The sequence below is a fragment of the Portunus trituberculatus genome, chromosome 40 (genome assembly GCF_017591435.1).
Source record: "Portunus trituberculatus isolate SZX2019 chromosome 40, ASM1759143v1, whole genome shotgun sequence".
Lineage (NCBI taxonomy): Eukaryota > Metazoa > Arthropoda > Malacostraca > Decapoda > Portunidae > Portunus > Portunus trituberculatus.
Window position 1 is genome coordinate 22,811,972 of NC_059294.1, and position 22,500 is coordinate 22,834,471.

The window sequence follows — 22,500 nt, forward strand, 5'->3', positions numbered from 1 at the left end:
CAGAGACTGCAGCAGATCAAACAGTGAATTACACACACACACACACACACACACACACACACACACACACACACACACACACACACACACACTCACTCACTCACTCACTCACTCACGTATCAACTCCCACTTTAAATCACGTGAAGTTATACAGCGATAATAGATATGTAATGATAATGATAATATTTTTCATGTAGGAGGGAGAACTACCAAGGGCAAAAAAGATTAATATTAGAAAAAAAAGGCCCACTTGAATTGAACTCCATAAAAGAGTCAATAGATTAGTCAAAATTACAAACAGTATATTGTAAAACCCTTTGTTATAACTCTTACATGCACCAAATTCTTCCTATAAGTTATTTTTCATGTAAGAGGTGAAATCTGGCCTAGGTCAATAAAAGCGATTAAACAAAAAGGCGCACTGAAATGCCAGTCCCTGAACAAAGTCAGGAAAATTAGGCAAAATGAAGGAGATAAATGTGTTGATAGATGTTGAGGTTTTGATACTGAAAAAAAGTTATTCTCGTTTGCTTCCTGACGATCATCTCAGGTAATATGGACGGGAGGGAGTTATCTTAATGTATTCCAGTAAGTAACAGAGCGATAGACGGAGGGCACTGCTCATAGAGACGTCGATTTGATTGTTAATAATTCCTGGCATGGCGTATCTTGTTTGTCTATCCGTGTGTAATTACTTGAAAAACGTTCCGGTGATGGTGATGGTGAATTGGTAAGCCTGGTGAAGAAGAAGGGAGAGAGGGAGGAAGAGGGGACTGTATGGAATTGAGCTGTTGGGGTAAGGGAGTAAAGAGTTCATGCGGATGGGAAGGGAGAAGAAAAAAGAATTAAAACAAAGTATATGCTGTGAAGAGTAAGTTGCTTGGAGAGAGAGAGAGAGAGAGAGAGAGAGAGAGAGAGAGAGAGAGAGAGAGAGAGAGAGAGAGAGAGAGAGAGAGAGAGAGAGAGAGAGAGAGAGAGAGAGAGAGAGAGAGAGAGAGAGAGAGAGAGAGAGAGAGAGAGAGAGAGAGCGAGCATATGGTATGAGCATAATTTATTGGAATAAAAGGATGAGTTACAATGGAGAGTTTTAGAGAATTTTGTAAGGGAGGAGGAGGAGGAGGAGGAGGAGGAGGAGGAGGAGGAGGAGGAGGAGGAGGAGGAGGAGGAGGAGGAGGAGGAGGAGGAGGAGGAGGAGGAGGAGGAGGAGGAGGAGGAAGAAGAAGAGGAAGAAGAAAAAGAAGAAGGAGAAAGGAGGAGGAGGAGTAGGAGGAGGAGGAGGGAGCCTGTTTGTCTGTCTGTGGCTGTCTGTATGTCGCAGTAGGAGTACAGGCAGGAGGATTTTGCAGAGATTAATCCGAAGCAGATGAGGCGGATCCATTTACTATATTGGATGCACTGAACTATAATGCTTCTGATGTCGTGCATGTAGCCTGAACAGAATCTGAGGTGCTCTGAGTTACGTCTGGGCTTGCTCTCTCTCTCTCTCTCTCTCTCTCTCTCTCTCTCTCTCTCTCTCTCCGTTAAAGAAAATTAAGGGAACGAGTGCTAAACTATATCACACACACACACACACACACACACACACACACACACACACACACACACACACACACACACACACACACACACACACACACACACACACACACACACACACACACACACTTTATGCAACAACAGTGAAAACATAAGTAGAGGTTGAAACCAAAAGAGACCAAATCTCCTGCTGCGATGCACTGCCACGCCTCGCCACAGTGTCTCCCTAGGACGCTTGATAGAGGGTAAAGCTTCAGATGGTGTTGGCCTTCTGTTCATCTTTTTGTATGTGGAAAGAGAGAAAAAAAAAAACTGACTGTGGCTTACGAAAAATGAAAAATGAACTCTTTAATTCCAAAAGGTTGGCCAAAGATAAAAAAAACAATATGCTCGTCAAGTTGTGTTGTCTCTGTTATTTTTTCCACATATATAAAGAAAACTGACAGTGGCCTACGAAAGACTGAAAAATGAACTCTTAATACCATCTACTCCCAAAAATATGAATGGAAAAACAATACAGAATAGGTTACCAGGAATTAAAATGTAGGTTAGTGAGATTGTATTGTTCTTCAGTTCACTTTCGTATGTGTAAGGAAAACCGACTATGAACTACGAAAAAGAAAAAAAACGAAAAATAAACCCATCCTTCTACTTACCCCTAAGACAAACAGACAAAAAAACTAAAAAGGATCAGCCAGACAAATTCAATAAGTGTTGGTGCTTTTCTTTTAAAACGGATCAAGTTAAGGAAACGTTCGACTGTGAAAAGAAACATCCTATCCAGTCAGAATCGCTCACATCCGAAGTCATGATATAAACTCCAATAGCCAACCAATAATAGTCACGCGTTGCTACAGTTCTCGTGTGACTGTGGTAATGATGGAAACGGTGTTATCAATGGTAGGAGTGGTGGGCAGGAGAGACAATGACGTGCGTGCATGGCCAAGGGCGTAAACATGCACTGCTGGTGACGGCGTCCATGATGGTGGTGAGCGGTGAAGAATTATGGTTCAGAGCGGGAAGAGACAAACAAATAGACCGTTAGAGAGAGAGAGAGAGAGAGAGAGAGAAGGGATAGGATTGTCCATTCTCTACGTATTGTATGTATCATGAGGTCTCCAACAGCCAGACGACCACAACAAGAAAACTCCTGAGGCACCGCTGATCTTGAAGGGGCGAGCGCGCGGACGGATGACCAACTTATAAAGTGGTGATAACAGAGGTTGTGGCGGCGGTGATGGCGGCGGTGGGTGTGGCGATAATCTTGTTCAGTGAGGGAAAATTATATTACAGCTGCTTCCTTGTCCTCAATTTAAACCAGTCATTAACCCGGACGTGTGTTGTGGTGGGGGACGGTCGGCTGGGGATGTGGGGAAGGCCAGGCTGGTGGGGGGAGAGGGAGGGAGAAGGCTAGGGATCGTGCATTATGGTCTGCAAATCAATATATGTTAAATGGATTTCCGGCTCACGAAAGGAACATTATTTTTGTGTTTATATTAATAAAAAATCAAATTTGCAAAAGTAATTTTATCTTGCTCAGCCAAAGGAAGTTCATTTGATTTTACAAACCTTCTTTTGTTTTTGTTTGTACAGTAACATTCGAAAAAAGTTCAAATAAATGCAATACAGATTAATGCACTGAACACCTTTACTCAGTTCACAATCCTGCGTGTAGATGAAATGAATAAGCTAGGGAGAAATGCAGGCAGCAGAACTTACGCCAATGTTAATTACCATCATTACTCCACCATGTGTTCTCCTCAAAGCTGTTAGTCGTGTAATTCTGAAGGGAACAATATTACAGTCCGCCAGTCGGCCCGCAGCATGCATTTCCCTGTCTGTCTCTCCCTCGTCTGCCCATGGATTCGCTCGCTTCCTCTCCTTTCCGTCACTCACATTCCTCTCTGCCTCCGAGCCGCTGTCCTTATTCAGTCTTTATCTGCACGGAAGCCCGCCATTCCGTGCCTATATGGCTGCTCCCTCCCAGACTCTCCACTCACAATCTACACTCACAGGACACGGGAGCATCTCACCACTTCTACACGCCAATGCTCAGAATTGCTTCGTGTATCGAGAGCTAATCTTAACTTTCATCTTATAATTTCTTTCCGTAATTTCCTTTTCATTTACATTCACCAAAAGATTGGTTGGATATAAGCTTGCCTGCCTAGCACAAAAATCTCACAAATGACATCACACTGCTGAGAAACGTGGAAGAATAAAAAAAAATAAAAAAAGATAACCCAACAAAACTTCTGGTATTCGCTGAACATGAAAACATCACTCCTGCCATTAAACTTCTAACACTGGAAAAGAGGGAATATACATGAAAATAAAAACATATATATAAATCCTGGCAGGATTAAGATTTGGCCAGCCTCCAATAAAGCTTCCGGGATAAAGAGAGAAGCAGTCTGGGCCGGCAAGGAAGGGCAGGAGGCACAACACGAGGTCTCGGAGTGGCAGACTGGAGTAGCTGAGAGGACCTGACGGAAGCACGGACGGGTGTCGGCAGCGATTTCCAAGTCGTAATGAGATGCAGATTGGCTGTACGTGTTTTTAGGAAGGTTTATTTGTTCCCGGTAGGAGAAGAATGCAAAATATGTGTTTACCTTCAGCCTCGAACAATAAGCGAGAGGCGTCGGACCGAAGCACATTAAGAGATTGAAGTCCTGATGCCTTGGTCCCCTGAGGACTGTTTGTGTCCTCATAAATTAGGGAGACGAGACTATCCACATCAAAGACTCCTTTTAGAAACAACATGAACGGGTCAAGAGTGCAAATTACATCAAATAAGTCATCCAAAACCAGACTATTCCGTCACCATTATTTACAGTGACAGGACTGAAGACTGAGGTCGTTCGTTCTAAACCCTTATGTGTGTGTGGAAAAAATGCTTCATGGTACTGAAGGGGTTAACAACGTAACCTATCTGTCCTTTTTTTATATATATTTATACCATGTGGGCTTTTCATGGGAATTTATGGGCTAAAGGGGATACTTTTTGGGGTACCTCCTATCTCAGACCCCACCCGCTAGGAAACCGTTGCCTCGAATGAGGAAGCCCAACCTACACTCGGACCGTGGACAAGATTCAAACCCGTGCGCTTGGAGACCCCTCGAACCCCAAAGCACACATGGTTCCACTGTACCACGGCGGCATCATATGTGTGTGTGTGTGTGTGTGTGTGTGTGTGTGTGTGTGTGTGTGTGTGTGTGTGTGTGTGTGTGTGTGTGTGTGTGTGTGTGTGTGTGTGTTGGGGAGGGGAGGTGAAGACTAGAGGAACGGAGGATAGAGAGCTAAGACGTGAAGAGGAACCACTGAAGGAGAGACACTGAAGGAGGCACTGAAAGAGATCGGGAGACTAGTTGGCGGCGGGACAAAAAGAGAGGAGGAGAGAGGAGACAATAGTGGTGCGCTGAGGACACATGGGAGTCAAGCGAAGAGGCTGAGAAACTATTTCAAGCAGAGGGGATTAGAGTTGATCACGAGGAAAACGAGATACACTAAGGATAAAACGGCTCAAGATCCTTTTGGTCAGGGACGCCGAACAAAGGGGCTGGAATGAAGGGGCTAAAGTTACTCCTGGTTGGCTGCGCGTCACGGCCTCACCTCAGCGTCGGTATTGGCAGACACATGGACTAGTGAATGGGAAGATTGGGAAACAAACAGGTGAAGAGACACTTTGATAGATACAAACTGAGACAAACAACACAATAACAAAGGGTCACAGGTCCAAAACAATATAATAAAAGACAAGTTATATAAATAGCTTTGTACAGACAGGTGTATACAAATATATGGAGATTGATACAAAGACATCTAGCACAAGTAAGTCCATAAAATGATGACACAAAAATACAAATAAATGAAAAGACTTAAATGGCGAGAGAGAGAGAGAGAGAGAGAGAGAGAGAGAGAGAGAGAGAGAGAGAGAGAGAGAGAGAGAGAGAGAGAGAGAGAGAGAGAGAGAGAGAGAGAGAGAGAGAGAGAGAGAGAGAGAGAGAGAGAGAGAGAGAGAGAGAGAGAGAGAGAGAGAGAGAGAGAGAGAGAGAGATGGACGGATGGACAGTTCTGGAAAGATATGGATGCAAATAGACAAATATAGTGGCAGTCTGACAGAAACACACTCACTTATGGAGGGGGTGATGGGAAGACATTTATGTAAAGGAAGGCGAGGAGGAGGAAAAAGAAGAGAGAAAGAATGACAGACATATCAATAGACAATACAATAGCATAAGTATGTGGAAAAACAAATGTGTAAACAGATATATGTACACAGTTACTGAAAGACAGCCTGATGTGTCCAAAGAAAATGAGAAGCATAGATTGAAACATACAGATATAAACTGTTATATAGATGGAAAAATAGACACCAAGAAAATACATCTAATGGGGAGACATAAGAGATTCCATTATACAGTAATATATACGTTTATTGCTCTTATTGTTTTCATTTTGTCTTGTCATGGAAGATATTAAAGGGAAATATAGATAGATTTTTTTTTTTTTATACCATGTGGGCTTTTCACGGGAATTTCTGGGCTAAAGGGGATACTTTTTGGGGTACCTCCTATCTCAAAGCCCACCCGCTAGGAAACCATTGCCCCGAGTGAGGAAGCCCAACCTACACTCGGACCGTGGACAGGATTCGAACCCGTGCGCTTGGAGACACCTCGGACCCCAAAGCACGCATGGTTCCACTGTACCACGGCGGCCCCATAACAGGATAACAGGACAATACAATTTCACTGTTTATTTCTAATGGGTCATTGAATAATTGAAGAGAAAACAGTAAATATAGATAAACACGAAAATATCCGCCCATTGTTGTTTGGTTTTCATTTTAAAGAGATTGAAATTATTAAAGAAAAACGAAAAATAAAACCAGTAACAAAAAACAGACACGATTCACCTCAAATTTGTGAGTTCAAGAAATATTCATCTGAACTTCGTCATTGTCACATTATTTAATTAACAGTTCTATCAGAAAGTGAAGAGACAGGCAAACCGATGATGTGATTATGTTCAACGTTATTTAATATGATAAGAGAACGTCAATCGTCCCATATAATAGTAGATAATTAGAATCATAAGATAGATATATTATACATTATTAGGCGAATAACAATGTATTGATGAAAAAATGTAAATAAAAATAAATAAATAAACAAATCTGAATAAATAAATAGATAAATTAATTGAAAAAAGAAAAGATGACAAGAACAAACTAAAGAAAAAAAAAAAAACATATAACAACAATTTACAGTAAGGACTCCAAAAGAACTAATGACGACGATGATCTCATTCTAAAAGACAACTCCACATTCTGTACGGTGTCACAATACAACACACGAGCAACGATACATACACTGATAGCCATTCCTCCCGTGTATTGCGAACTGCCCCTGAGCGCTGCGTGGACTCTACCTGGGGCATCACACTATAATGGTGGGGTGAGCCGTGCTGAGGAGCAGATTGTGTGGCGCGGGGCGGGATGCAGGTAGGGGGACGAGCAGGTGATGGGTGGAGCCGACATGCAATATAATAGAGAGGAAGAATGGAGTTGGTATAGGCTGAGAGAGAGAGAGAGAGAGAGAGAGAGAGAGAGAGAGAGAGAGAGAGAGAGAGAGAGAGAGAGAGAGAGAGAGAGAGAGAGAGAGAGAGAGAGAGAGAGAGAGAGAGAGAGAGAGAGAGAGAGATAACAATCACAACAAAAACAACAACAGCAGCAGCAGCAGCAGTAATAATAACAATATATAAGGCTAGGAACTCATTCAAGCAGTCCAGCGAGAAATAAGAAAATAAAAAGGAATACTGCACCCCAAAAATGATAGTTAAAACAAGAATAATAAATAAAAACCAATGTATGTTAAAAATAAAACTACACAAGGCACACATGGCAGGTGGGAGATGAGGAAGGAAGGAGGGAGGGGCGGGGAACATACCGAGACTCGTATTTAGAAATGCTTTACTTTCTCACCATGACTATATTCTAAGGCCATAAAGATGATAAACTAACTTCCCGGGAGTTTTCATCTTGTTAATAATATATAAATCTCATTAATCTATTACTAGAACCTTAAAAACACCCTTATAAACCTTTGTCACTTCAACTAGAGCTTCTGGAAAGTAGTGAGTGTTTCAGAATATGGCCTTGAGGTGTGAGAAGAGGGCGGACAGGGCAGGGCAGGGCAGGGCAGGGCGGGCTGGGCGGCTGGGCTGTGGTGCCGCGACGTAGACAAGTGTGGCGTGATGGGCCGCTTCAGCCAGTAATACAGCGTGCCAGGCCTCGGTGGACCGCCACTATATTACGTCCACTAGATATGGACAGCTCTTATATCGCCGGTGCTCGACACGGGTGAGGGATGCATCAGAGGGCTATCACCGCGCCAGGAGGGACGGAGGCAAGGAGGGAAGATGAGGGGAGAGATGGAGGTGGGAAAGAAAGGCAGATGAGGGGAGAGATGGAGCGGTTGGGGTGTGCAGTGAGAAAGGAGAGATGGACAGAAGGATGGAGGGAAGATGATAGGAAGCGATAGAGTGAGGGAAGGAGGGAAGATGAGAGAGAGAGAGAGAGAGAGAGAGAGAGAGAGAGAGAGAGAGAGAGAGAGAGAGAGAGAGAGAGAGAGAGAGAGAGTGTGTGTGTGTGTGTGTGTGTGTGTGTGTGTGTGTGTGTGTGTGTGTGTGTATGAAAAACGAAAGAAGAAAAGGAAGGGATAGAGGGGAGAATAGAAAAGAGAGAAAATTAAGAAAGAAGATAAGTCTTAGAAAAATGAAGAGTGGAAAAGTGAAGGAAGACAGAGAGAGAGAGAGAGAGAAGAGAGAGAGAGAGAGAGAGAGAGAGAGAGAGAGAGAGAGAGAGAGAGAGAGAGAGAGAGAGAGAGAGAGAGAGAGAGAGAGAGAGAGAGAGAGAAAGCGGGATAAGGTTTGCAGGACTTCCCTTCTTGTCTTCACTACAGTCTCTCTCCCAACACTAACTAAGCCGCGGCAAAGCACAAATTAAATCTCACAACTGAAGCCACACGCGACGCAATTACACACACACACACACACACACACACACACACACACACACACACACACACACACACACACACACACACAAGCTCAGAGTAAAAATCAAAGCATTAATATATTTTCTTTTCACAAATCACAAGGTAAAGTAATGAATGTATTAAAAAAAAAAACACGATGGATTTATAACTGCGAACACTGAAATTCACGACTTACATACACAAAACGTAACTACACAAAGAGCTGAGTTTCTAAAGAATTAATGGAAGAAGAAAACTAAAAACACCGGCAGTAGCAGAGATGTGAAATAAAAGGATTAATAAAGACCTGAGGAAAAATATAATGTAAAAAAATATATATAAATTCAGTTGATTTTGAGCCGAAATTATTAGATTTCATAACACAAGTTCAAAACTCTCAGTCAAACTTATATACAGACGCACTGGGAGAAAGTAACAACAGGATATCATTTCAGACAAAAGGAAACACGTGCACTAAAAAGCGTCACATTTAGAGTCACAGGCACTGAATTCCACAGCAACTAGACCCACACAATAGTCAATGAAACACAACTACACAAGAGTAAAAAGACACTTAATTCAGTAAAATCATGTTGATATTAAAAAAGAGCTACAAATACAGTAATTAAATGCCTTTGATAGTGACTTTTTGTTAAATTTAAGTTAACCAAAGATAAAAAAAGATAAAAAAAAAAGGGAGGCTTCTGAAGAGAAAGAACTCATGCAAAAAAAACAATTAATGAATAAATGAGTACCGCTGTCTAAAATGATGCTGCAAAAAATGCTAATCATCGGCATGCTTTTAATTAGGACGAAACCTGTAGCGTATAGTTATTGCCTTCACTGTAATGAGTATCTGGGGCAGTTAACGTGTGTGTTCTGGTGTAAAAAATAACAATGATAATAATAATAATAATAATAATAATAATAATAATAATAATAATAATAATAATAATAATAATAATAACAACAACAATAATAATAATAATAATATCAACTAGGAAAATAAAAGGCATACTAACACAAAGTGATATGGAGGAATACACCACACACACACACACACACACACACACACACACACACACACACAACTGAAGGAAGCAAGACAAAAGGACGTGGAAATAAAACTAGAGGAATTGTAGTCGCGTTTGTGACAGTGGCGGTGCAAGGAAGGAAAGGAAAGGGAGGAGAAAGGAAGGAAGGAAGGAAGGAAGGAAGGAAGGAAGACCACAAGACGCCACCTGACGGAAACATACGGCAACATTCGGCAAGGATGTGTTTATGAGCGACAGAGGAGCGGACGCCGGGCGAGACGCGAATGATAAGCGGGGGGCAAGACAAACACCCCCGAACCCAGACTCAGACACAGACACAGACCCACACGCGCACAGACACGTAACACAGAGGATGCACACACAACGGCAATAATAAACAAGGATGATACCACCACAATGGGTTTTCGGAGATGCGCGGAAGAGATATTTTGACAGAAGGAGAGGGACGTCCGCACGATTACCGCCGGGATAGACAGATGTGCGGCGCGTGACGGAAAATATACATAGCCACACGGAGAGACACGCGGCTGACAGGGAGAGTGAGGGAGCAAATCATCGGTGAGTAAATGTATTATTATTTCTCTCCCTCTCTCATTCCCGTGGCCTGAAAGAGAGAGAGAGAGAGAGAGAGAGAGAGAGAGAGAGATACCATAAAGAACAATAGCAAGGTGACGGAAGCCTATAAATGAGGATGAGCAAAACGTGAGCAGGAAGGTAGCACACACACACACACACACACACACACACACACACACACACACACACACACACACACACACACACACACAGGATGGGAACACGGGGAGCCAGAGACGTGATCCAAGTATGAGGAACGAGACCCAAGGCGGTGGAGGAGGAGGAGGAGGAGGAGGAGGAGGAGGAGGAGGAGGAGGAGGAGGAGGAGGAGGAGGAGGAGGAGGCAAGGAAGGAGAGGAAGAGAATGGCAAGGGCGGTGGTTCAGGGAGAAGGAAGAAGAAGGGAGACGAGGGGAGGAGGAAGTAAGGAAGGGTAAGGTAATGGATGGAAAGTCACCGACGGACACTTAGGAAGGGAGAGAAAAAGGGCGAAATAAAAGGGAGACAAGCGAGAGAGAAAAAGAAAGAAAAGAAAGAAGGGAAAGAGATGAAGCGTAACCTGGATACACGGGGAAGGAGGAAAAAATAGGTAGTACAAATAGGTAAGGAAAATAAAACATGGATTGAAAAAAAAAATAAAATCGGAGGAAAAAATAGGTTATGGAAAAAGTTAAGAAAAGAACATGTGGGGAGAGAAATGAGGAAAATTCGAAGCGACGACCACTGGAAGAAAAGAAGAAAAATTCAGGAGGAAAACGAGAGGAAGGGGAAAATATAAATGAAGGACAAGAGGTGGGAGAGAGAGAACAGAACAGCAGCACGGCAAACACAGACCGGGGAGAGAACAACAAAGAAAGAAAGGAAAAAAATAAAATACAGAAAAAGTGAGGAAAAATAAATGACGGATAGAACAGATACGAGAGAGAGAGAGAGAGAGAGAGAGAGAGAGAGAGAGAGAGAGAGAGAGAGAGAGAGAGAGAGAGAGAGAGAGAGAGAGAGAGAGAGAGAGTGTGTGTGTTCCTGTACATTTGATATGTACTCTGGGGAGAGATGAAAAATAAAAGGAGAAAAAATGATACAAAAAAGAATAAAAAACTAAAACTTTAAGTCCATAATTCTTTGAAGAAAAGATGACGCAAGAATTCTCTCTCTCTCTCTCTCTCTCTCTCTCTCTCTCTCTCTCTCTCTCTCTCTGAAAAGCGAAGACAAAATCTATTAAAAAGATATAGGATGTGAAAGAAGAAACAAAATATGTGTATATACAACACAGAGTAACCTTATCAAGGGGTACACTTCAGAGAGACAAAGAGCGCAGTAACTGTGTATTAAAGTAGGTAAATAAAAAATCAAACAGAAGTATAGTAAAAATAGCTAGACAAGTGATAGATGTACACAAAAAACATAGACAAATACAAGAATAGAAACTATTTCAGCTTCAGCTCTGGTTAACCTTTCTGGTGCGGCAAAACTGTACGCAGGCTTTTCTCCCTTTTTGTCATAAACCGGCCTCCATTTTGCCGAAAAAATGGATCAGAAAGCTAGAAGTGAAGAAAAATGTTATGGAAATACTTTTCTTCACACCGTAACTGTCAGACGTCCCTACGATGAGTAAAATTAGTCCTAGTCAGTCGGCGAAGTTCACAGTGAATAATAACTGCAGTGTGGGGTTCGTACCTTCCTTGCAGCATGACAAAGTGTCTGAGGCGATGTAATGGTGTTAGTGCGCAGGAGAGTGGGGCACATGACGCCGCCATGAGCCGCGAACCGCGTGTGGTGCAGGCTAGTCATTATCATTAGTCCCCACTCCCCCCCTTCTCTCTCTCTCTCTCTCTCTCTCTCTCTCTCTCTCTCTCTCTCTCTCTCTCTCTCTCTCTCTCCATACGTGACATGCTCCAGCTGTCAGCCACTAAGGTTTCGCATCTAGATTTAGTTTCTAGAGGTTGATGAGATTCTTTATGAAGATACAAACAAACAAACAAAAATAGCAGACGCCATCCATGATACGCGAGGAATTTTTATTTTCCTTACTAAAATTCCTCTCCTGACGCGAATTGTTTTCAGTTGTCCGAAGGGTGAGTGTTGAGCCTGCGGGGCCTGCATGGTGGCGGGAGGAACGTGTTGCCAGAGACGATCGAACACTACAGAATTATAAAAGCGAGGCTGCGGACGGCAATGTCGGGCAGAGGCAGGCCGCGTCACCCCTTCATCCACACTCCTTGTGTACAGAACAACCGAGACGACCCAGAAATGTAACTCACAAGAATACGTACTCACCCAACACGAGGCTGGTAGTATGTTGCCAGATATCGCCATCGCGACTAGTTCTGAAACCAGTGATGTCACTTCTCAATTCTTCACGCCACACTGCATTACAGTAAGACATTGCTGCAAAAAAATAAATAAATGAAAATAAGTGGAATATGTAAAATAAGATCGAATAATACAGGAACATTTGAACTGAACGTAAAAAAAAAAACAAGTAAAAATGTAGGATTGAAAGTGCTATCAGAGGAAAACTAAAGTATATTCGTACCAGTGATAAGAACAGGATGAAAAAAAAAAAGTGGAATGAAACGAAAATAAAAACGCCGTGGCTTTACTACTGAGCGCCGGTACTCGATTTCCACCACACACTGAGAGCCAGCCTGGAAGGAGTCCACAGTGCTCAAGGAAGCGAGGAAAATCAGTGCTTTCCCAAATCAGTTCACACAGCCTCATAGAAAAATAAAGCTAAAAATATGTATCTTCCTTTTACTTTTCATTCATTTATTTTTTTTTTTTTTACTTATTTCTCTCTACTGCAGGATAGGAATAAAAATCATTGGGGACAGAGACCTTCCCTTCAGTACTTGATCCTGAAGAAGGTAGATTATACTAAGTGATGTTCGTAACACCCATACATGCAGCTCCGGCAAGGACAGTAATGCAACTTGAAATGATAATCTCCAAATTTCGTTGAGTTTCCAAAAGGCAGCAGAGACCAGCGAGTTTACCGATGGGTGAATGATAAACAAAGCTGCAAGACTATCAGCAACACACATGAGGCCACAAGACAGATAAGGGACCATGGAATATACTCATACTGTGCATTTAAAGTGGTCTTGCCTCGTTCGTGGATAAAGAAACAGAGAAAAGAGTCACACATATTTACTAATAAATGAGTGAAAGAAGTAATGAATGTTGCTTTCCTTTTTTTTTTTTTTTACGGGTCTTGCTATTTATGACACTGCCGATCAGGGACATCGACTCTTCATTTTTATTTCCTGTTTCCGATTTCCTACAGCCGCTCCATTAATCCATCATATGACCGCAGTGCTCGCTTCATCACACATCATATATATACAGAAATTACAATCAACAATATGTAATGTAAAATTTTCATGTAAATTGTCGAATCTCTCTCTCTCTCTCTCTCTCTCTCTCTCTCTCTCTCTCTCTCTCTCTCTCTCTCTCTCTCTCTCTCTCTCTCTCTCTCTCTCTCTCTCTCTGACATTCGCCAGGATAGCAGAGCACTTGATATTCGCAGACTCAGCAGCTTCCACCAACTTCCACGGTAGAAAAAAGAGAGATTTGAAGACAAAATTAAACACTGCAAATGCTGAACGAGAAACGCGACTGTGTGCCTTTACATTCTTGCAGAGCTGAGGTATACATCTCTCTCTCTCTCTCTCTCTCTCTCTCTCTCTCTCTCTCTCTCTGTATTTCTCTTTATTTTGTTTATTTTTCTAGCACACTAATCATATATTACGTCAGTCAAGAAAACACTGGAACCAGAATTTAACTTTCAATATCATGGGAGCGCAAATTAACATGACCTAATAAGGGATAGTAAAAAAAAAAAAAAAGCTTTAAGTGGAATGATTGACATGGCGATGCTGGTGTTCATGCTGGAGACTGCTGTGGTGGTGGTAATGTTCGAGGTAGAGGGTGAGAGAGGAGAGTAACCTTGGTATAGTACAGTACATGGACACCAAAGCGCGGAGTGTGGAGGATTTCAGTGGATAGGGAAGAGAAGTGGTGAGGATACTGGAGTGAACATCGAACAATGGTGGTAATAGCATAGGAAACCAGTAGTGATGTTGCTGGTTGCTAGGGAGGTTGTAATGAGTGGATAGTAATGACAAACAGTGGTGAAGCTGATGGTGGTAGGATTTTAGTTACTTATGGTTGAATCTGTCATGTCTGTGGTAAAAATTATGAGAGAGGGAAAAATGTGTCAGCATTAGTAGATGAGAGAGAGAGAGAGAGAGAGAGAGAGAGAGAGAGAGAGAGAGAGAGAGAGAGAGAGAGAGAGAGAGAGAGAGAGAGAGAGAGAGAGAGAGAGAGAGAGAGAGAGAGAGAGAGACTACTGATAGAGATAGCGTTGGAAAACGATAACAAAAAAGAAAAAGAAAACAACGGAAGAAAAGATGGTATTAGCATTGGTGGACGAAAATAAAGAGGTAGTGGCAGAAATAACGTTAGTCAGTAGAAGACAAACAAAAGTTGACACAAGTGGTATTACTAAGAAGAGACAAAAAAATCAATACATAATGCTGAGAGAAACTGTGTCAACCTCTTCTGTACCATGACACGTTTACATATTCAATCTTCTTACTATTTGGCGTTTTTACTCATCTTCAGGAACTTATGTGGGATTAAAATAGTGGAGACTGGCCATTAATCTTCTGACCTTCATAGACCCTTTATAATGTAAATAAAATCGTCTAATCATACTCAAAATTCATGGTAAAAATGCGTCCCGGTACTGAAGGGGTTAATGTTAAAAGACGAAGGTAAGAAAAGTAATAACAGGAAGGTGGTAAGAATAATGTTTAATAACGAGGGATAATAGCAGAAGTAGTGTTTGTGATGAAGAGACCACTTGTAAAAAGGTGATTGACTGATTCAAGGCACGTAACTGAGCACAATCCCAAGATGAAGCCACTCAATTATATCAAAGAAATCTATTTGACTTGGCTTGGAGCGAAACACAATGCTGAACCCGGAGAGAAAGGAAGGAAATGTAAGATAACGTCGAGAGATAAGAAGAGAAGTCCAGCTAAATATGGAAAATTAAATCAGGAAGCACAAGAGAGAAGCACAGAGCAGAGCGAAGAAGCAGTACATGCGAGCAGAAGTCTTGTTTCGATGTTTCTTTCCTGATTAATAATTCCGTGCGAGAGAAACGAGAAAAGCAATAGTAAGATAGCATGAGACAAATCAGGTGATGAAGTATATGAATTAAGAACACAGCAATAGCCTATACTTGAACGCCATAGAATCTACGAGTTATCTTATCTATTTAGCTATCCATTTTTACCCGTGAAGGAGAACACAGGGAAAATTGGATAAAAGCTCGTTCATTTGTCGCTCTCAAAAAGTTCATGAAAAAAAAGTTTCAAGAAAAGAGGGCGATTTAGTCCCAGGGCGCCTTCATATTCCTCTCCTGGAGCCGTTCAAGTTGTAGGAAAGGGGGGAGAGAGGTAACAGGGATGGAAGTCGAACAGTAACGACAGTATAATAATGTATCTTCTACAACTGATTAACTATGTGCTTAAAATTGCTACATGATCAGTATCAACTCAAGGACTAACAACTTGTGGAGAAATCTTGCAGAGAAAAAATATATACGCTAAGAAAAAGAAAATAAGATAATGAGGACAAAATAATAATCGTTGATACAAGATTCCTCAAAAGATCACCAATTGCTAACCTGTGTCTGGAAAACGGTCTTCTCTTTCTGGTGTTGGATGGGACGGGGCGGCGGAGGACGGATGGGAAGAGAGGTGGTGGGATGATGGAGGAACAAGGAAGAAACTAGATAGGGGGGACACGGGTGAAGAGTAGCCAGCGTGTGGATGGACAGGAGGGGGAGTAGCTACGGATGAGGGAGGGACGGGGACGGGGCAGCAAGGATTGAGGGAAGTGGGCGTCCAGGATTTGGTGGTGGAAAGTGGAGATTTATGGTGGTCTTCATGAGGAGTTATAAGGGATGTGAAATTTATGGCGCTAGTGAAAGGATCCAAGAGAAAAGGCGCCCTAAGTCCGTCCGGGGCAGGGAGAATTTTTGCAAATGGTTAAATATTTGTGCAACTTCAGAAGGGTGCGTTGTGTAGCGAGCCGCTGCTAGAGCTGACCGTGGCTTCCATCTATCACTGGCCTGCGCTACTGACGCGGAAGACACGGACAATATGTAGTATTGATAAGCAAACATTAATTAAACGTCTGATTTTTATACTGTTTTTGTATCTGCTCTTAGTATTAGATCCACATAAGCGTCAAAAGGAAAGGCAATCAGCTCGTTCTACACGTCCATCACTCACCTGCCAAGGATATTCTCGGTCCAATAATCCGTGACGAGACGCAAAGACTCTGAAGTAAAAAAGAAAGTGAAAAGATAACGAGGACAGTTTCTACATTCGGCCAGAAGAGAGACGATAAGCTTTGAAGGGAACCAACTCTTACCACTCTCGCTTTCCAAAACAAAGAGTCCTGTGATCTAAAAAAAAAAAAAAAAAAACACCTGATAAATGTCATGTATATACGACATTTAACTCTGCAGTGTCTGTGGAATCGAAATACACAAAGAGTATTGCTTTGTCAACACAGACGATAAATAGGAAGAGTGTAAGACGCAGGTTTCTTAGAGCAGGAATTGGAATCAATGGAAGAAAGAGAGAGAGAGAGAGAGAGAGAGAGAGAGAGAGAGAGAGAGAGAGAGAGAGAGAGAGAGAGAGAGAGAGAGAGAGAGAGAGAGAGAGAGAGAGAGAGAGAGAGAGAGAGAGAGAGAGAGAGAGAGAGAGAGAGAGAGAGAGAGAGAGAGAGAGAGAGAGAGAGACTCCCCAGCAGTTTCTCTTCAGACAGACAACCTCGGCGCTGGCAGGCTTTTTACACTTTCATTCCTCTTCAATTTTGCACTTATTTCTTTTCTTTGCAGCTCTCGCTCTCTTGCCTGGAAGGAGAAAATGTGTGTGTGTGTGTGTGTGTGTGTGTGTGTGTGTGTGTGTGTGTGTGTGTGTGTGTGTGTGTGTGTGTGTGTGTGTGTGTGTGTGTGTGTGTGTGTGTGTGTGTGTGTGTGTGTGTGTGTGTGTGTGTGTGTGTGTGTGCGCGCGTGTGTGTCTATGTGGGAGGTACCGGAGCCAGTGCTTTCACTCTTCTCAAGAGCACACTTCTTTCCCTTAGATAAGAAAAAAAAAATGGTAGGAGCAAACACTTTTCAACTGTAGAAAAGGAAAGTACAATAACTTGCAAAAGCGTGTTCGTACGCACGCACGCACACACACACACACACACACACACACACACACACACACACACACACACACACACACACACGGACACACACACACACACACGGACACGGACAAGAACAATGTTAGACAAAACCGTGAATATCAGGTTTTCGTCATTTTCCACGAACACCTGGAACAAGCGTAAATTATCCATCCTGGAAGCGTCCCATGTCTCCTGACCTAACTCTCATATGCAAAGAGCAGAACACAGCCGCTGCCGCATTTCTACTTTTATAAGTAAAGCCAGCAGCTTTATACTTTTTCTTCCATCTTGAATTCCTCGGTTGACTCTTGACTTCTCATTCGTTGCACCAGTCAGTCACCCTCAACCCCCATGAACGCGCAGCTCGCCTCGTAGTAAAAGTTTTGCGGCGCTGAATGGAAAAGTGTTTGGATATTTCTTATCTTAAACCACATCCTGATACTGCTTTTAAGCCGCTACTACCTAGAGCCTCTCCTTGAAGTTATACGGGATTTGAAGGGTGTTTTTATGGTCCTAATGGCAAATTTACAAGAATCTTACATTATTAACAGGAGAAACACTCTTGTGAAAACGGCTAATCATCTATGACCTTTGAAAATAATTGTGGTGAGAGAGTAAACTATTTATGAATAAGGGTTCCAGTTATCTTCCTGGCATGTCGGAAGGGGAGTCCACAGCGCTTTTCTGGGATGTACGAGATTGTTATTAAGTCATAAGTCAAACGGATCCCACCGACAGGAATACCAGTTTTCCGAGGTGCAAAGAGACACTGAAACATTGATAAAGACGAATGTTCGTTCCTAAATTTTTTGTTAGTAGTTTAGTCACACATTTCTCTCTTTGTTTGTACTACACTTTCTTTTCTAAAAATCTCTTCAATGATTACTTATCCAACTTAGCAGCAGACTGAAAAATAAGAAATCATTACATATGTAAACAAAACCCAAAGTAAAGGGACGGAGTCTCCTTCTTCTGCTCTTTCTTATGGCTTGCTTTCCTGCAGATTTACTGACATTCTAAATCTGTTTCCTTTAATAATGTAACGTTTGACCAGTATGTTTCTTCTTTCATACATTTCTGTGGTAAGACTTGTTTGTGACTCTCCTTCTTGTTCTGTATTCAATTTTCCTTTGGCGTGAACCGCATCAACAAGGAGGCATCAGGACGCCTGCTGGACAAAAACAGCGTACCATACCTCTATCTGCCTATTAGGATGAGAACTGTTGTTTCTCTATCGGAGAAGGATTTCCTACAAGCATTCTGTAGTATTACAGTAGCAGTACACCTCGCCTTCAGTGGAATATTAGATACACCGGTACAAATATGTGTTAGTGCCAAGCATCATCACAAACATATTTAGTTAATTTATCAATAAATACTATTGCTAGTTTCTATTATTAATAGTGTGTATAGCCGTCATGATTGATGCATTTTTATTTTTTGTATGTATCATGTGTGTGTGTGTGTGTGTGTGTGTGTGTGTGTGTGTGTGTGTGTGTGTGTGTGTGTGTGTGTGTGTGTGTGTGTGTGTGTGTGTGTGTGTGTGTGTGTGTGTGTGTGTGTGTGTGTGTGTGTGTGTGTGTGTGTGTGTGTGTGTGACACTTTCTAGCTGAGCACTGTGAACTGCGTCCAACAGGCCGTCTTCTTTCTTCCTATAAACTACCTCAAGTACATATTTTATTAATATTTGTGGTGTTCTACGGCGGTGTTTCCATTCAGGAACGATAGCAATGCTTTCTAATATTAAGATTTCAGTAGAGGTGTAATAATAATGACTACAGAAGAGCAAGTAGAATAATAATTATCCAGAAAACATTCAATAACACACGATCGCTTAAGTTGAGCGCGAGGTATGAATAAAATATTGCTTCCTCTTATGCAGATAAGAGATGCTTATGAATGTCACTAAGTAGTAAACAAAAGCTGATACAACACGACATATAATTTCTAGTATAACTTTTGTTTAATAAGTAAAACATAAAGAACGTCCCTCAGATACTAACCACACACTTGACACAAGCCTGGACAGATTCTTTCACAGCCAAACAAAGAAATGCTGCTGATGAATGATGTTAGTGATGATGATTTTGTTATTACTGTTATTATTAATACTATTAGTACTTACTACTATTCATATATAAACAATATGAGAACAAAATACATAAAGGTCCTAATTAGGAGAACACACACACACACACACACACACACACACACACACACACACACGGTAGCTCAGTGGTTAGAGCGCTGGCTTCACAAGCCAGAGGACCGGGGTTCGATTCCCCGGCCGGGTGGAGATATTTGGGTGTGTCTCCTTTCACGTGTAGCCCCTGTTCACCTAGCAGTGAGTAGGTACGGGATGTAAATCGAGGAGTTGTGACCTTGTTGTCCCGGTGTGTGGTGTGTGCCTGGTCTCAGACCTATCCGAAGATCGGAAATAATGAGCTCTGAGCTCGTTCCTTAGGGTTACGTCTGGCTGTCTCGTCAGAGACTGCAACAGATCAAACAGTGAAACACACACCGTCACCACCGTTCATCGCTGCCTGCAGGACAAACTCAGACTCAGGTGTTCACAGTTGCAGCTTAGCAACCCGTCAGGCCCTACCGGCCGTATTTTCGTTACCGTGGAGACTGGGTAGTCTGTGGCACCTGGAGGAGGAGCCGGAGGAGGAGGAGGAGGAGGAGGAGGAGGAGGAGGAGGAGGAGGAGGAGGAGGAGGAGGAGGAGGAGGAGGAGGAGGAGGAGGAGGAGGAGGTTTAAGTGTCCCTCTAAGGGCAGTCTGTGCTCATTTCTTTTTCTTCGTATCCTCCTTTTTATTCTTCTTTCTCTTTATTCCTCTTTTCTTTTTCCTTTCTTTATACCTTTCTTTTTTTCTTTCTCTTCATCTTCCTTTCCCTCTTCCCCCTTCTTTTCCCTCTTACTCTTCTTCCTCATTCTGTTCTTTTTCTCCTCTTCACTACTTTATACTTCCTACTTCATTAATTTACGCTCCATAATTTGCTTCTATCTATTTTTTTCCCTTTCTCTTTTTCTTTGTCTCCTCCATCTCTCCTCCTTCTATTCCATTACCCACAATCATCATTAAAATCCCGTTCCTCTCCTCTCTCTCTCTCTCTCTCTCTCTCTCTCTCTCTCTCTCTCTCTCTCTCTCTCTCCATTATTCCCTCTCAACTTTCCATGTTTCTTCCTTCTCCACTGCATCATCATTATCATCACCATCATTTTTATACTTCCTCCTCCTCCTCCTCCTCCTCCTCCTCCTCCTCCTCTTGGTCTATCAATAGTGGAGTCTAGTAAAAAGAGTAGCTGGTTTCCTTTGCAATTCTGAATTACTGGAGAGCAATTCAAGACAAAAATGTTACTGTAGCTCTTGCTCTCTCTCCACAGGGTCAGCCACTCTCTCTCTCTCTCTCTCTCTCTCTCTCTCTCTCTCTCTCTCTCTCTCTGGTAATAAACATCGGAACTAGTTCCTCCTTCAAACTGTCTCCATAATCTGCCGCATATTTCATTTGTGTGTGTGTAATTCACCACGGTCGTCTGCTGGTCACCCAGCCAGTCTTCCCCATTACGGAGCGAGTTCAGAGCTCATAGACCGATCTTCGGGTAGGACTGAGACCACATCAACACACAACACACACCGGGAAAGCGAGGCCACAACCCCTCGAGTTACATCCCGTACCTATTTACTGCTAGGTGAACAGGGGCCACACATTAAGAGACTTGCCCATTTGCCTCGCCGCTTACCGGGACTCGAACCCGGTCCTCTCGATTGTGAGTCGAGCGTGCTAACCACTACATTACTACGGTGTGTGGTGTGTGTGTGTGTGTGTGTGTGTGTGTGTGTGTGTGTGTGTGTGTGTGTGTGTGTGTGTGTGTGTGTGTGTGTGTGTGTGTGTGGAGAGAACGGGAATAGGTGAACTGTGTATTCTGACTGAGAGGTATGACAGAAGTTTTGTCTCGTGTAATAAGTCTTTTGGTCAGTGACGTATCAAAACAGGCAGTGTGGCGTTCCTACCTTCCTTCCTGCCTTTCTCCCTCCCTTCCTGCCTGGCTGACTGCATCGCTGGCTGGCAGAATACGGTATTACAGGGCACTTTTCACTCCACTGTCCTTTGCGTTCCTGTGGTGAAATTGCAAATTTAATGCGCTTATTTCATGTAGTCCAACGAGAGGAGTCCCTTGCGCATGGTTGGGAGGACACACGGTGTTTGTTGTGGAGCTACGACGTTTGCCATTTGTCAGGCTATTCATTCCGTGCAGTCTTACAGGAATGTATTCATCTCTAATATGTCTTGGCTGGGGAGGTGTCGTGTGGTTGGATGTGTTTACTATGCTGGGAACATGTAACGCCTTTCAGTAACGTCTTTTGCTGCTGAGGTTTTCTTTGTTAACATTCAGTTTATCAAAATGAATTGATATCACGAAAACAAAGATTTATAAACGCAAAGAAAGGTTCACATAAGGATTTTTCTTACGGTACAAAAGTATTTCGAGACTGCAATACAAAGGTTAGTCTCTAAGAAGCTGTTTGATTTTTTTTTACCTACACAGTCATCAAAAGACAAACATCTTATTCTTTTTCCTTATATAGAAAATAATTCAAGTTTAAGGGTAAAGGGATACAGGAATGTTAAGAATTATAAGTACGCCACTGAAGACTGAATCCCGAGATGCAGTGTAGGCAACAACGGCTTATACCGCAGTGAGGCGCTGATCCTCAGACAGACTTTGCTCTCTGTGACGCAATTAAAGCCACTCACACCCACAGTCAGTCTCTCTCTCTCTCTCTCTCTCTCTCTCTCTCTCTCTCTCTCTCTCTCTCTCTCTCACACACACACACACACACACACACACACACACACACACACACACACACACACACAGCACCTTTCAACATCTTCCGTCTCCCACACAGACGAGTTAACCAACACATACCTGCCTAATCTCGCTCGATCTCTTAACACACACACCTGGATTAGTCTCGTCTTTTACCTTTGCGTTCATAATTTTCACATTCTCTCTCTCTCTCTCTCTCTCTC

At 42.5% G+C, this 22,500-nt stretch overlaps 1 protein-coding gene and 1 long non-coding RNA gene across 2 annotated transcripts in view; one reads left to right on the forward strand and one right to left on the reverse strand.

The window, feature by feature from the left end:
- The window catches only part of LOC123515904, a 144,552-nt gene extending 131,969 nt beyond the window's left edge, over positions 1-12,583 (reverse strand). The window contains exon 1 of the long non-coding RNA XR_006678010.1: positions 12,479-12,583. This is a non-coding gene — a long non-coding RNA (uncharacterized LOC123515904). The remainder of the gene's footprint in view (positions 1-12,478) is intronic.
- Positions 1-22,500, forward strand: part of LOC123515876 — a 173,163-nt gene that overhangs the window by 138,189 nt on the left and 12,474 nt on the right. The gene's annotated exons all lie outside the window — the stretch shown is intronic.